Source organism: Poecilia reticulata, chromosome 7 (genome assembly GCF_904066995.2).
Source record: "Poecilia reticulata chromosome 7, P_reticulata-male-v2, whole genome shotgun sequence".
Lineage (NCBI taxonomy): Eukaryota > Metazoa > Chordata > Actinopteri > Cyprinodontiformes > Poeciliidae > Poecilia > Poecilia reticulata.
Genome location: NC_088836.1, coordinates 12019055 through 12034957, shown reverse-complemented (window position 1 = coordinate 12034957; position 15903 = coordinate 12019055). Strand labels below are relative to the sequence as shown.

Below are 15903 nucleotides of genomic sequence, written 5' to 3'. Positions count from 1 at the left end.
GGCCCATCCAATCACGGAGATGAGCCAAGGATTTGGTTTTTCCCTGAGAAAATGGCCTCCTGAGATTAAGCTTCCCGGACAGGATTTCACAATTCTTACTGAGTGAGAAAGCATCTTGAGGAGTAACAGAGACAGTTGACTAACAATCATCGCAAACAGTGCTGTGCAAAAGTATTCACACCCGTTGAACTTTGAAGTGAAAAGGACGTGATTGCTTTTAACAAAAACAATCAAAAAAGTGTGGCATGCTATGTATTCAGCTCCATGCATTCACAAATGCAGAGAACACAGAAGTAATTAGCAAATAGAAACTGAAGTGCAATTCGAATAGGGCTGTAGTGATACAATAATCTGATGATATGATACGATACATGATATTCTGCTCACGATACGATATATATTGTGATATTCAGCAAACAATACAATTCAATACTCTTGAGATTTTCTGAAAAATTTTAGAGGGACAGGGTGATTTTGGTGACATTTTGTGACTGTTATAGAGTTGGATTGAATTAATATAACTGAAAACTGATTAAAAGCACCAACTACACAATACCTGGTTCTGGTTGGACATGGACACAGACTTAAAGTCGACAGCTGGACAAAATGAGTCAAAGAAGTGGTGAGAAAACATGTTTCTTTTAATTGGAACAGTACAAACTGTAGCTTACATGCATTTGTAAAGTAAATAAAGTGCACCAAGTACCCTGCTCTGAATAGTTTGATACCTTTTTAACCTTGACACTTAACATCTGAAGGAATCACTCTAAGCCTGATGACCTAATCACTTTCCCGGCGAAGCAAGCAGTGAGTGAGCAAGGTGACAGTTGGATGTTATACTTGCGGATAAATATAAATTTTTTTTCTAGGAAAGAAAATATCAATATATATCGCAAAATCGATATTATTACACAGCCCTAAATTTGAAGTATAAGTATTCCAGCGATATTTGTCTGTAAAGGTTTGTTAGAGAACATTGGTACACAAACAGCATCGTGGGTCTCAAGGAACACACCAGATGGATAAGAGATGAAGCTATGGAGAATCTTATAATAGGGTTCGGTTATAAAACAAGAACATTTAACAGAGCACTCATTTAAGACTGGAGAAAGTATGGAAGAACTGCAGCTGTACCAAGACATGGTCGCTCATCTAGATAAGAAAATCAATAACCTGGCGAGAGGTCTGGAGGAGCTGCGGATGTCAACAGCTCAGATAGGAGAATCCACTGATGGAACAGTTGCTTGTTATTCACTCCACAAATCTGTCCTTTATATATATTAGGGCTTTTCTGGGAGGGTGGCGAGTGTGAAGCCATTGTTGAAAGAAAGCCGTAAGAATTCCTGTTTTCAGCAAGCTGAAAGCTACTTACAGGAGAAAGATCATTGAACATGTGCAAAAATACGCTCATTGCCTTCCATACACAATGATGAACCTCTTACAGTATGCACAAAAAGTCAGGACTGGCAGAGGTTTACCTTGTGACAGGTCACTAACCGTATGCATGCAGTAAGAGAGACAATGTAATGGTTTAGACCAAAGCCTTTTCATTGTTTTGGTAGCTCCTCCCAACATCTAGACCTAAATCAAACCAGGAAGCTTTGATGTTCCTTGACTGATCTAGAACTATTTTGAAAGACAGAACAATTGATCTCCTAGATGTCCAAAGCTGCAATTGACTGTAATTGCTTCGAAAGGTTGTATTTAAAGTGCTTTTCCAAGTAACTGAATACAAATTCAAGTAACAATTTTTTAATTTTTGGAGGGGAAGCATTACATGTAAACCACTGAGCTGTGTTTGTGTCAAACGTAACAAAATGTGGAAAAAGTACAAAGGGTACAAATACTTTCGAAAGGCACCGTAATGCATGCGAAAATGTAACCTGAGCTATTTCTATGTTTACACCTCAGGAGTTCTATACTTTCAATCACATTTTATTTTCTCACTCTGTCTCGTATTTGCTCTCTGCTCTCTGTCGGGCCGAGCTCGAGACATCACGCAAACGCAAATTATATGTGTTTAGGTGTTAACGCTCGACGAAAACTCAAAAAGAAAAATCTCATTTCGGCATATTGTGTAGCCACAAACACGGGTATTAAGTGTTGCAATCAAACACGGAGAATGGAAGCAGTGCAACACAAGCTGGGGTTAAGCTGAGCTGGTAATCTGCTGTTCAACAAAGAAATGCCTTTCGGAGACACGTGTGCTGAGCTGTATGTCTGTGCCCGTAAGTGTGTGTTTGTGTGTGTGCTTGGCTATGACTGTGTATTTGCATGCCCACACTGTAAGGATCTCACTCTGCGTTTGTATTGTGTAGAGGTCTGCCGCAGTGTAAGTCATGCCACCATAAACATAAGGGGGACAGGCGTCTTTGAATAGCATCGGTGTGTGTTGGAAGAAGTCGGGCGGTGAATCCATCATGTTACCACTGACAGGCCCTGCAATGGGAAATAAATATTTACTTTAAGCTTCCCCAAATCACATCCAGAGATTCTTCCTGGCGCTGTGAATCTCTTCTTTCAGCCCTTCCTTGGTTTCTAAGCCTCCGTTTGTGACAGTCGACATGTTTGTCCTTGTCTATGTGTCTTTTTCTCTGCACGTTCGAGCGGACGTCGAGACTTTCGTTGTCGGGTCGACAAAATACAGAGAAACGTAGACTGTAAATGCTCACCTTGATGTGGAGCACCTTCAGTGTTTCCACCAAAAAGAAAAAGGGGGGTCTAAAACATACCAATCACATGAATACACACACTCCGGCAGGGGTCAGCCGGAGATATCCATCTGGGATTTGTCATGTCAGACATGGACCATGTCTCTCTCTTCTGTAATTATGGCAGTATTTATTTTTTCAGACTATCCCACTGAGTTAGGAGCGTCCCGCGGTGTGGTTTGGAGATGGAAACACACAACATTTGAGCGATCCCGCTTAACAGAAAGAAAAAAAAGGAGCATTGCACACAGGCTTGAGATTGCCAACCCATAATTCAAACATTTAATGTAATATGAGATGTTTTTTTTTTCTCTTAAGGATGTGTGGATGTGTATTAAATGTGTGTGTGACAGTTGGTTCCCAGCTGTAGACACAAGCAGACTAGTAGTGAACTGATACCATAATGCCCCATTCCATCACATAACACTTATGACCCACCCATAATGCCTGACTTTGTAGCAGAATTTGCAAGTGTGACACATATGTAAACCCAAACCATGTTGTTCACAGAAATGTTGTTACACACTGCTTTGGTATTTGGAAAGTGGTGACTGCCATTGTTTAAACAATTTCCTTATCCATGTAAAAGGTCTTCTTACTCTGAAGTGAATACTTATTCAGTCTCATAGGATTGTTAAAAATCAACATTTCTCCTCATTTGTTCTGTTTCACCTTTCCAAAATGCAAGGCATGCTCAACTGTGGCACTTCTAGTAGTTTGAGCGGTCACTTTCATTGGTTATAGTTGATGGCATGAGCATGTCCAACCGGGCTCTATAAATCCATTACTTTGTTCAACCCACATTTTATAATAAGCAAACAGTTACTAAACATACAACACTCAGCTTCTTATTTTTTTTCTTTTCTTTTCTTTGTCTGAGATCAAAATTCATGCATAGTCCATTATAAAACTTACTATGAGAAATACTGTTTCACTGTATCACAGCACTGACACACACAGTTTCAACAACAATGGATCAAATTAGTTTGATTAAAACAGAAAAGCCCCTACTGATGTTAAAAGCAGCATTTTTAGCAATTGTTTTGAGGCATGTACTTCAGCAAAAAAATGACATAAATATCAGCTAAATGTAGTACTAGTTATTAATTGCTGCCACCACTTGTATGACAAGTTCATGTTAACTGGTTGTTAAGTAGCTTATAAAAAAATACTACCTTAATTACAATCATTAGAAGTGCTACTTTTGTTTTTCTTTCAACCAGCCAAGTCAACAGTGTGCAGCAACAGGTGGGGAAGTTGTGTTGCTGTTACTTCTTGCTCTGTGCAACCAGAGAAAATTCTAGTTACTCCAACACTTTTTCTGACATGTCATTTAAAGGCAGGCATGGGAAACCCTAGCAGTTTTGAAATTGTACCTTTAAAAAAAAAGCCCTGACATACATCCCATTAACCGGCTCCTGCATACTTTTTAATATCATTAATATCATCACTGCGTACTTTTTAATATCATTAAAAAGTATGCAGTATATTTTCTCAAGGTTCTGCTGTAAGTTTCTTCTTGGTAAAACTTAGCTTTCTTTTTGTAATGATAATGCATTTCTTCTTAAGATGAGTAGCTGTTAAAAGTTAGTGACTTGCTGCAGTTGATGGATTTCCATAGATATACAGACAAAACTGAACTTGACTGCATTGTTTTGTACATGGAGTAGATCAGGATGATTCTGAGCTTTCAAATATATACACTAACTGATGCTACGACTGCATGCTATACTATTTTCTTATCTGTTATTTTAGATTTTAAATCCTTAAATATCAATAAAAATATTTAATGAGTTTATTTTACTGCTAATACCTTCATGCAGAGAGTCACTGAGAAGAAAAGTGGCCAAAAGCACAACTGCAGTATCACTTGACACATTTCCTGGTGTAATATATATATATATATATATATATATATATATATATATATATATATATATATATATATATATATATATATATATATATATATATATATATAGTACTGTATTTAGTGATCATTTTTAGATGTATTTCACAGGAATCATGGGTACTGTCTCATGCTGCAGCACATTTTTCCGAAGAGAACTTTGTTGTTTTCTTCAGACTCCAGACTCATGATATTTTGATTTGACTCACATTCACCAGATCTTAGAGTTTTATTTATAATCTGTCTCTTTTTAAGTGCTCTAACAATTAAATGTGATGAGCCATGCAACAGCAGAAAATTTTGTTGGCTTGCTATAGCTGTTTATTGTCTCTGCTAGTTTACTTATCCAAACCACACCCCAATCAAAATCCTGCCAGTTCTTGAGATTAGCGTCTCTTTATTACCTTTCTGATTTTCCTCTGTGTTATGCCAGCTATGGTCATTAGACTAGTCTCTCTGTGTGTTTGCGTGTGTGTGCGTGTGTGCATGTGCGTGCACGCATGTTCATGAGTGTCTTCCCAGAAGTCACCGTCTTTCCTTTGCACAATGAGAGAACTTAGCAACCATTTACTGCTTTACATATCCCATTCTCCGTCTTTCTTTTTTCTGATTACTCTACTTATTACCAGACAAAACCTTTATATTCTTGCTGCATGCCTTCAGTCTTACCTCTGAACTTCTTCTTTTTTCCTCCTTTGCTGAAATAAAAAGAGAAAACATCAACAACATTGCGATAGTGACTCATGTTCAATTAGTCTGTAGTGCTAATCAGCAGTCGTCGTGGGAAAAGCACAGAGGGATGCAGGCCCGATGTTGGTCGTTTTAGTTGGAAAACCAGCTTTATTGTCCGCCGGAGATTAAAGTCTCCGAAAAGGCAGCATTGTCCTTTGACGGGGATAAATCTTCCTCCTCCCGTCACTCAGGGGCTGAATTCAATTCTCCTCAACCCTTCCTAAAAGAGAGGCTTATCTCCCACTCAATAGCTTGTTGCGCTACAAGCCAGGCAGGAATGCACCGGGTTGTATCCCTGACACCCGCTCGCTGAGTTAAAAAGGAATTAGGGTCTGAAAAAGAGAGAGTGAGGGAAAGTGGGCGCCTGAATCGTGACCTCTACTTTGCCAGAGGATGTGCGCTGGGAATCAGATTGAGGCACAGATAGACTGACGGAGAGAGAGAAAGGATTGCGGGGCAGAATTGATTGACTGCTGCCGGGGGTAGGGTGGGGATTGAAGCCAGGGCAGGAGAATAGAGGCCTGCTCAACTGCAACACTGAGGTTGCGAGCAGCATGGTAAACTACTGCACCATTCTAAGGACGAACAGAGGAGCCACAGCGGAAGAAAGCACTTGGTAACTCCTCGAATGCTGTCATGATGCCACCTTCACACCTCCTTCTCTTCTTTAGCTTTCTGCTTTTGTCCTCTATTGCTACAGCAGCATCTCTCACTGCAGTCCGGGGGGCATCACCAGTTGCTAAGACCCACTCCTCTGCAACACTTGGACACCCCACAACCGCTCCAAACAGACTCGATTCAGAGCTCAAGAAAAGGGATAGACATGCAAAGAGAAAGGATGGCTGGCAAATTAAAAGAACTTGTGCAGGCTCAGACCCATAGCTCGACTCTGTGAGGACCAGGGGAAAAACAAGCGTTGCGTCCCTATTTTTCACCCCTTTTAGTCCCCCTTTTTTTTTCTTTCATGCCACCCTTTGGAAGATATCTTCGGGAATAAGACACAAAAAGAAAGCAGGAGAAACTGACGGCCGGAGAGGGGTGGATTGATATCATTTCCTGAATGTCTCCTCGATTTCCCATTTCTCTCCATAGAAAATTTAAACACAAGACCCTCAACGCCGTTCGTCTCTCCTTTATCTTGGTAACTACTTAAGAAGTAGAGAAACAGTGTTTATGTGATTTGAAAAACTACCCAAATACTACCCATGCTGTAGTTATACCAGCTGCCTGTTTCCCTTCACATTCCACCCTTTCAATTTTTCCTTTACCCCCCTAATGACATGGCACCACTTAATGATGCGGCCTTCACCTGCTTACAGGATTAAATTGATTAGTATGAAACAGGGATCGGTTGCAGAGAACAAGAGGAAGAGGTGGGGGCTCAGGAGAAAAACTGAAGCAGGAAAAAGGGCACGAATAAGCTGCTTGGAAGACCATGCACATGTTCTAGCAGATTCTTCAGTGGGTGATCTATTGTGGAAGGGGAGATGGATTATTTTCCACAGACCAAACAAGTTTGGTTAAAGAGACAGCCTCTCTTTAGTGTGTGACAATGTTGCCTCCTGAGCCACATTTAGGTGTGTACTATGTGAGTCAACTGCTCGGCTGTTCCAAAGCCAATACTTCATCTTCATTTGTAAAAAGAAGGATCTTTTATCAAATCATTTTCAAATGTTGCACAGCTCACTGCAAAAGCAGTTAAGATGTACAACCCCCTTTCACTTTGATAGCACCGAATTAACTTTGAAAAACGGTTACCTAATTAGTAGACACAATCAACATGTGTGCAAATTATTTTGAGCACGAATGCAGCTGTTCTGTGACGGCCTTAGAGGTTTGTTGGAGAACGTTAGAGAACAAACATCATTAAAGACGTAGGAACACAGGAATCGGAAACTACTGGAAAAGACAAAGATGAAACAAAATAACTTCCCCTTGTCATTCTAAAGTTTAGGACAGTTTTCTTTAGCAAAACCTCTGGTGAGCTCACTTCAGTTTACCTAGTGTACATTGTTTTATAGAGCCTACATCAAGATGGTTTTATAGAACAGCACAGACCACAGCATAGACTGTGCTGTCCTCAGTCATCTGTCTCATTTCTCATGACCTCAGTCGTCTCCGTATCCCTCTATTTCTGTCTTTCTCGGGCAGCTATAGATGTGCGGTTAGAGGCCTGGATCCATCATGATAAGCACTTGCAGATGGGTCTGAATGAGCGCCATCATCCCAGCACACTGGGCTTGTTTTCTTTTTGAAGTTTACACGACAATGTGCTTGTGTTTGTACGACGGGATCTACAAAGAGGCGAAATGAGATCGGTAGGTGTATGGAGACAAACAGTGCGTCCCTTACATGTAGAGCATGTCAATCACGCTGCCACAGGACTGACAACGTTAGAGTTTTGTTTGAATTGTAGAGAGAGGATAATCTGAGTGTCTGTCAACATCGACTTTAAGGCTTTGAACTTAAACAATGGGGAATATTTGCCTTAAGAGATTCACACAGAATTGTCTGTGCAGCAGCAACTGTCACATACAACAATTTTTGCAGCAGATCTGCTTATAAGTGGAAATATAAGTGTTTTTTGTTTTTTTTTTATTCTGCCTTCTCGCTTTCTGTTTTTTATAAGGTTGATAATGACTGCTGGCTTAAAGTAGGAGTTTTATTTTTATTTTTTTTTATTTTTTACACAGCACTCACATACAGGACAGGGAAACAAATGTGGTGTTGTCCAGGCTTTCGCGTGGTCACTGCAATCCCTTCCATATGACAGTGATTACGCAGGAAGGCCGTAATGCCTGTAGATCCTTGCTCTGCCATCACACACTGAACACACACACACACGAAAAAAAGCTAAGAGAGACACACACAGACTCAACCCCCTTCAGTCTGACCCTAACACTGCCAGGCTTAGCACATTCCGTACCTGCATTAGCAAACAGCTTAACTTTTGCTTTCTGATACTTGTTTGTAATACAGCACACTCTGTGTTTTTAACCATGTGCAAAGCGTAGCAGGTGGATTGCTGCTCCGCTGGACTGACTGAGCTGTGTTTCCGTAAGACAAGAGGTTCAATTGGATAAGCAGACTGTTATTAGGTGCTTTTGCTGATTTATTTAAACAGAACAATGAATATGTAGGGGATAAAAAATCCTTGATTATTATACTCGTATAAACTGTTTCCTTCTTCATGAGAGATGTTACAGGTTGCAGTAGATGTAGGTGTGAGTGCGTGTGGGTGCGTGCGCGCGCGCGTGTGTGTGTGTGTGTGCGTGTGTGTGGGAAAGTTCACGGCTGTGACAGAAGCATTGCCAAATCAGGTCTCATACAGATAACACTGACAAGATACCGGCAGACAGTGTTGGTTGATTGTGACAGACTTATTCCTCTAACAGGTGCAGCGCAGAGGCAGCAAAAAAAGACTGTGGGTCAGCAACAAAACACATGGTAAAAAGAAAATTCACATTTGTTTATTTATTTTTTAAGGTTTTGCCTAGTGACGTATATTTAAGTGGGATGTATTCATAAGACACCCTAACATTAAAGCAAGATGTTTTACTTTGGAAGTAGTACGTGATAAAGTATATGAGCTCTAATTGCCTTCCATCAAAACTAATGAGGCAAAAAATAAAATAAAAATAAGTGATCATCAGCAACTTAAAGTAACTGTTTTACCTTCAGTTGTTATAAAACGCAACATGCATCAAACAAAAGTAAAAAGAAATTTGACTTTGTAAATTTATGTCTTGAAATCGGGCCTCTGACTCTTTAAAAAGCTCCTGCTCTTACACATCATCCCCAACAATGTTCGACCATTATGTCATTTACAGTCGTTCTCAGTCACTTTTTAAGCAGCTGAGAATGGTTGAAGCTCGGCTGGAGACTGCTCCTCCAAGGAGGAGCTTTGTGGAAATAGGTGGCACTTTGTGGGAGCAAGCATTGAGGCACCCCCGGACGGTTGCCGCGGGAGATTCAAGGATTTCTCAAACACGCCTGAAAGAATCAAAACGACAATCCAGGTTTGTTTTAGATGAGGGAATGACATTGTATCATGATGTTGAGCTCAAAATAGTCAATTTCACGACATACTTTAAGTAAGCAGGCATGTCAGGCTGAGGAAATAAAAATGTGCAAAGATTTTAGATCACAGAGGGCGTGACAGCATTTTGCAAACAAGGCGCATATCTCACATTTGTAGATGAAACCTAAAAACAGCATTTTTATTACTGTCCTTTTTTTTTTTTTTTTAGGAAAACTAAGATTGCCTAAAGGGAAAAAAAAGCTTAACAATAATTCTGATGGCACTTAGGTCCAGAGTTTCTGTGCCACTCTGTACCCGGTCTGTGCCTCCTAAACTTTCCTAGACTTACTTTCTTTGAAGCTTTCTCTTAGTCTTCCTTTCCCCCTGCTGCATTGCTCCAGTCTTTGCAAGCAGAGTTTAGATGGTTCATTGGCTGCCCATTTCCCCATCCCCTGCTGAATGCAATCAGCAGACACTGCTGGTAATAACTTTCACTAGTACACTTTTTCCTCCACTATCTCCTCCTCTTGGCTCCCTCCTTCGTTCCCTTTCACATCTCCTACGTCGCCTGTCTCTGATTTTATTTCTTTGGTACTGAAAGTGACGAGTAGCTGTTTATAAGAGGTCGGTAATATAAACAACGCTTGACATTGGCTTTTCATTCAGAAATGTAGTAAAAAAATAATAAAATAGATGGGACAAAAACATTTCTGAATGTGAGAAAACAGCAGTTCAAAATGTAGACTTTGCGTTAGCTGGTGTCCAATTCATGATGCAGAGTATAATTTCAAAAGAAGGAAGGCCATTCAATCCCGTGCACTCTGTGTCTTTGAATCTTCTTGTTATAACTCATCTAAAATGACATGAAGCATTGTTTCATTGTTTTGCTGAAATAACCACAGACCTCTCAGGAATAAATACTCTGTGTCTCTTCTAGAATATGTATTATATTTCAGAAGTTCTGGTGTATTGCATAACTTAAAAAAATATGGCTTTTTTTATTTTGCTGTTAATAAACTCTCAAGTCTTTCAAAAAGAAGCCTTATTTTTTTTCCATCACAAAGAAACATGATCTTTTCTTTGATTCACTGTAGTGAGATCTTGCTAGAATTTTGAAATATGGTTTTCTACCCTTTTTTAAGTTCCATTTTTTTGATTAATTGACAAATTATTTTGAGCATCAATGGGTTTCCCAACACTTCTGAGGCCTTAAGTGCTGTGGTGGTTTGTTTTGCATTCCTCCTGAGAACTGGAACGAGTCACTTGAATCCATTTTCGGCTTCTTGTTTTGAATTGTGAGGGACTGGAGATCTTTATCTTGGCAAATAATGTTGATTCTGATTCTGAAGTACTTCCAGTGCTAAACGGGACTTTGGGCTCAACAGGTGGAAAGTAGCATTAGAATAACAAAACTCACTTTCACTTAAACTGTAGATGTGGCTGCATTTTAGGCTTTTTATTTTGTTTAGTTGATTTATCAAAGTTACTTACACTGGGTAGAGTATCCAGAAATGTTACTCAGGAGCAATAATTTTTAAAAATATTACTCAAGTTGAAGTAAAAAGTACAGTCTAGCAAGGTTACTCCTAAAAGGGCATTTTTTTCTGAAAAAGTTACTTATGGTAGTTATATCTGTGTAAATGTCCTGTGTAAATATCTATGTAAATTATTACTAGTTGGCAAAATTATCACTAGTTGGCAAAATGAGGAACTGTTTATGAGAAGCTGGCATTATAAATAAAGGCTGGCATTCACTGTAATCTAGAAAAAATTATATATATATATATATATATATATATATATATATAATCCCAGTACTCCACTTGAGATATCAGCATAAGCAAAAGCTGTCTCAGGGTGAGATGGACTGTCTGAAACAAAATGAAAAACAACAATAAAAATTGATTTTTTTCATTATTATTTTTATTTTGCTTTGTTTTAACATCAGCAGATGAAATCTAAAGAAAATCCATTACATTTTTTTTTATAAAGAGGTAAACACAGAACTGCTATGAAGCAGTAGAAGTTAAGCTTATCACATAATTTTTTGAGGACTTCTTCTAAGTAGTATTTTTTGAATGAATTGATGCGCAATAACTTTGCCGTTTCCTGTTCAGTCATGCGTATGCCTGCGTATGGGTCCTGCGTGACCCAAACAGCGTCGTTAAAACAACACAACTTTTGCCCCAGCCATGGGATAAATTGTATACTGAAAATTAAGATGGTCGCAGGGAGCAAAAAAGACAAAAGGACCAAGAGTCCGGTGGCATCAAGGCAATTAAAGGCCTCCCAGGTAACGCCCTCCGAATTCTGCCCCGTCCTCATCCTCTCTCTTCTTATCAGCCTAATTGAAGACAAGCTCTTTGAGACGGACACACAATGGAGCCAACGGTAGAGTGGCATTTGAGACTCAACGGGTGGACGGGAGAAAGGGAGATGCCGGGGTATTCTATAAGAACCCCCCACCCTCCATCGCCACCACCACCTTCTCATCTAAATCCCTTTCTCTCCCTCTTTCTTTTATCCCATGGCGTCTCATTGAGGACCCTACTTGACATAGCGCGACCTCTGAACCCAGAGTTTATGAACTGAAGCGGCAGCTATTTATTTGGTGTGGAACTAATGTGTAGCCTCGCTTTTGTGCACAGCTTTCAAGGCGATGTTAGCATTGTGTTTGAGTTGCTGTGTGTGCTTGGATAAGCTGGTGGTCAGCTGTGCTAATACTATCTCAATGCTGGGGTTGATTGAATTGTCATTTGTCAGTTAATGGCTAAAGTTATGGCAGAAGGACGAGCTTGGCTTTTGTTGTTGTTGTTCCTTCGAATAAGGTTTCCTCCTGTTGGATTTGTGATTAGTGTTTTTTTCCATCAACGTTAATTTTCATCTACTTGTCCTTTTAAAATTGTGCCACCAAGACTGGCTTGTGATATATTTAAAGAATCAGTTCACTAGGCTGCTCAGTTGACTGGATCAATATTTACTTAATTTATTCCCATTCAGCTCAATTTAGAATTTTCTTGCAATATTTTGTTGCACCATTATAATAACAAGTATGATTAAAACATTGTTTAGTACTGTTTTTTAGGTAACAGTGACTGCATGGTACAGCACTCATAGCGCCACAACCACAAATATTGTTCTTGGAAAACATTTGAAATAGGCTTCCTTAAGACATCACTTAGTTAAAAATGTGTGACTTATATAACTAAACTGCACACATTAACTATATGTAATCATATTTTTTATATGTATTGATATATATTTTTTTGTTGATCTTGTAGAACAAACAGAGGAGAAAATAGAAAAAACAACCCATCCAATCATACTGTCAGGTTTGCTTTTTTTGCTTCCCATTAATAGCTGCAATTTATTATGACGGTGATAAATCAAAATTATTATCATGATAAGAATTTTTTCTGATAAATGCTAAACGATACGATAAACGCCCACACAAGGAAACACGTGATTATTTTTACAGTTTTCACTCTAGATATGGGTCAGTTACCGAAGCAGATAATAATTTCCGTCGTACAATTTTTATTTTTTTTTTATTTTTATTTTTTAATAATATACCCAGAATCCATGAAATCTCTCTGCTTTTTCTCCAAGTCATCAGTCCATGAGAATATGATAGTAGCCCATTTCTACCAGTCACACAGAAAGTAGGTTTTGTTTACTGTCTGAATCTCCAGGTAAACTATTTTTTTCTGTTTTAAGCCTAAGGAAGGCATGCTTAGCTCCTTTTCTTTTTTGAAGACTGAAGATCATTTCATCATTTGGAGATCTGGGCCTCCACCCACTCGGTAAACAGTGGTAATCTTTATAAAAAAAGGTCCTCATCACTCATAGTTCAAAGGTGAGATTGTCAAGTCCTTCTACATCGACTCTAGGGAGACTGTTATGAAGTCATCCTTTTGTTTTTAGCCTTTAAAGCAAATCATCTGTGGAATTTCTAAAATAAAAAAAAAGAAATCTGTCTTGACTTTAACCTTTAAAAAAGTTTAAAAATCTATTTTGTGAAATTCATATTAGCCCATGTGGTTATGTGATATTCAGGTTACTGCAGGTGTTCAAATACAACCAGGAATTTTTGATCTGACAGCTCAGATCAAAAATTTAAATATTTTATTTATATCATCTAGACACGTACTTTATGAAGCCGGTGTCCCGCTTAAACAAGTCAAAGCCTGTCTTTTGTGCCACCTCCTTATTTTTATTTGCAAGGTGAGTGTGCGTGCATGCGTGTGTGTGCGTGTGTGCATGCGCGCGCGTATGAAAGACCAGGTTAAGTTTTAAGACGGAGCGTTGTAGCCATCTCTTTGGAGGACGTGCCGCTCCAAGCAAACACAGCTCTGCCTAAACAAACAGGGGAGGACAGGAGAGCAAGACTAATGATGGGATTCACGCAGCTTACAAACACATGTATAGGCACAAGCATTCGCCGATTCACGTTGACACTCACTGGAGCAAGGATGAGAGGAATTTGTCCCCGGAAGAGGAGCGGCCGAGATAGACGGGCGATCTATTTTTAAATTGTTTCATCCCACCTGTTCTTTTTCCCCTGCGAGTAACGAAGCAGGTAAATGCCATATTTCAAGCACGTTATCAAAATGTCTGATGTTTTTGTTTTTATCTAAAGCAGAATTATTGGTTTGCCATAGTTTAGTTTGAATTTAAGTGCGAATGTGTACGTGTGCGTCTGCATGTGCAGGAGTCCACGCCTGCCTGAGCGCCCTGACGCCATTGAGCAGCAGAGTCCTTGACAGAAGTGAATTAATCAGACCCCTCTGGCCCATTTGTCTCTATTTGGGGGGCTAATTGGAAAAGAAGCAGGTGTTAATAAAGAGAGGAGGGAGACAGAGCAAGCACATGTGCGTCTGCGTCTGCTTGGGTATGTGTGTGTGTGTGTGTACACACGCCGTGCTTGCATGTAATAGAAGTCTCAGAGTTAAGTTAAGCAGACTGAATTAGGCATGGTTAGGCGGCCGCAAGCGCAGCACAGTTCCTTCTCCACTGTTGAAGGTGATGTGGTGGGATTTAGACGGAGGGATGCAGGAGAAAAACTTTTATGTTCGGGCCAGTTGAATGCTCAAGACTGACTGAAACACAAGCAAGTTCACAAAAGTTGAATTTGGTACTATGTTTAGAGTTGGGCTGGCACCTCTAATGCATTCCCGCATGCGATTATTCTAAAAAGTTTAACACTTTAATATTGCATAACACAGATTAATCACATTACCTCTTTTCATTTAACAGTCTCTCTCCCGTGGAGGTTTCCTTTGTTAAAATAATAATGCCTTTTATTTATTTTAATGCCTTTAACACATGAGATCTTGAAGGGTTTTTGTTAAAACCTTCCTGAATATGATAACCTGGGGAAAACTGAGATGTTTGGTTTAAAACAATAAAGCATTGTCTTGAATATATATATATTTTTAATGCATTTTCAAATTTCAAACGTGGAGAGTTACGAACAGTCATTAATCGCAGCACTAGTGACTGATTAATCTGATTACATTTTTTTAATCAGTAGTTTAGAGTATTCACATATTCAGTACTATGTAAACTTTTGATGCCCTTTGACCTTTTTTCACATTTTGTGACATTACATTCCTAACCTACACTGCATTTCATTGGCCAAAACAAAGTAGTGCATAATTGTGAAGTAGAAGTAAAATTGGCTTTAAAAAAAAAATACAAGAAAAGAAAAATCCAGCATGCATTTGTGTTTAGCCTTTACTCTAAAACAACTAGTAAAGGCTGTACCAAGACAGTAGCCCACTCCAAAAGAAGGACAGGTAAGGAGAACATTATATAATTCACACACGCAGCCAAGAGACTCATCATAACTTCAGAGGAGCTGTAGAGATCCGTTAACATTAAAACTACCGGAGTACAAATGTGGTATTTATGAAAGAGTGGGAACAAGGAAGTCATTGCTCAAAGATAGCCTTAAATGAACCCTTTGTAGTTTTGCCACAAGCCATGAATGAAACACAGCCAGCATGGAGAAGAAGATGCCATGGTCCAGTTAGGCTAAAATTCACCTTTTTTGTCTGGCATAGGGTGAAATTAACACAGTACATTATTACCCTGAACACAACATCCATACAACTAAACGTAGTAGTTGCAGTGTCATGATGTGGGGTCACCTTTCTTCAGCAGGAACAGAGAAGATGGTGAGAGTTAATGGGAAGATAGATGGAGCTAAACAGAAGGCAGTCGTGGAAGAAAACCTGTTAGTCTCTGCAATGGACTTGAGGCTGGTTTTATTCACCTTCCAGCAGGTCATGTCCCTAAAAATACAACCAGGGCTACAATGCAACACTTCAGATTAGAGATCATACGTATGCTGCAATTGCCTAGTCAAAGTAAAAAAAAATAAGTCCAATTGAGAAACTTTGGAAATGCACACAGAAATTCTTCATCTCACATTCTTTAAGCATTTGCGAGGAAGGGTGTCCACGTACCACAAAAGATTTGATTTCAGCGACAAGTTGTTCAACCCATTAACTCAGGTGCTGGCCACA

The 15903-nt window shown here is 39.3% G+C and overlaps 1 protein-coding gene across 8 annotated transcripts in view; it reads left to right on the top strand.

Annotated features, from left to right (window-relative positions):
- The window catches only part of prdm16 (PR domain containing 16), a 201713-nt gene that overhangs the window by 25658 nt on the left and 160152 nt on the right, over positions 1 to 15903 (top strand). The gene's annotated exons all lie outside the window — the stretch shown is intronic.